Raw genomic sequence first — 1,244 nt, 5'->3', positions numbered from 1 at the left:
AAACACTGGTCATTAGAATATAGGATAAGTGTTGGGAAGCATTAAAAAGTGTATTTACCAATAATGTTAATATATATTTTAAGAAAAAAATTAAAAACATATAAATTTATATAGCTTGTAACAAAAAGTTGTTTTTTTAAAAAATAAAAAAAGTTTTAAAAGTTCTGGGAAGCAATTAATAAAAAGGTCTATATTAGTTGCCTCCAAAATTTATTCTTTGTAACTTTCCATATTTTTAAGTCATAAACATTTTATTATTTTTAATAATTTTATTAAAAATGACTTTTAAAAACAAAATATAGTACTCAAGATTTAGAAGGGCAAGAAACCACATTTCGAATTGGAATTTTTAAGGGAGGTAATAGTTTCTAACTATAATGAATTAAGGATAGAAAAAAATAATAAAAGGATAGGCTTTTCCTGCTCTCCTTGCATATTCATCTCACCCCATTTTTGCTTATTTTTTATCCTACCACACACACTAGTCCAGGTTGTGTACTGTCGAAGGAATCCTGTCCAAGAGGATGGTGAGGTTTCATCCAGCGCTAGGGCGGGGCTGTGCCCACCTGTAGGTTCTTGCATGTCTGTGCCATGGTAGAACCAGGGGCCTTAGTTGTGAGGCTCTTGGTATTGAGGGAGTGGTAGGGAGAATGGGTCCTAACAACCAAGTGATGGCTCAAGTCCTGCACATGGGGCAGAACTCCATCTAATCTCCCTTCCTCTTCCCTATTGCTTATCATACCATAGACTACTCAGATACTGAATCAGCAATCAGAAAATGACTGCTTCAAAACAAGCTCTACCCCTTATTAAATCCATGGCCCTGGGTACATTATTTAACCTCTTCAGGTCTCAGTGATTTCATGTTTATCTGGATCAAGGTTAGACTAAAAGATGCCTAGATCCACTTTCATTTAGTTTTAATTTCATCTCAAGATGCCATAGCTTGACTTTCCTCTTTTGCTTCCAATTCTCAGAATATCAGAAGGGGTTTGAGTTGTGACTGAGTAAGGAGCAGTGCTCGGAAAAGGCCTTACGCAGAGAGGAGGGTCAAGGATAATCATGGGATAAGATTGATTAAAGGGCCTAGGAATAAGAAGAAAGTAGAGAAGTAAAGTAATCTTCCTTAAAGTTCTACTTGCGGGTGAAATTTTTGTCATTAATACTAACTTCATAATAAGTAAGGATATATCCTGGTTCTGAAAAATACCATTGTTTACTATGAAGTTATTTGAATATTTCCC

The sequence above is a fragment of the Myotis brandtii genome, unplaced genomic scaffold (genome assembly GCF_000412655.1).
Source record: "Myotis brandtii unplaced genomic scaffold, ASM41265v1 scaffold606, whole genome shotgun sequence".
Taxonomy (NCBI): Eukaryota; Metazoa; Chordata; class Mammalia; order Chiroptera; family Vespertilionidae; genus Myotis; species Myotis brandtii.
Note: the sequence above shows the minus strand (reverse complement) of the source record.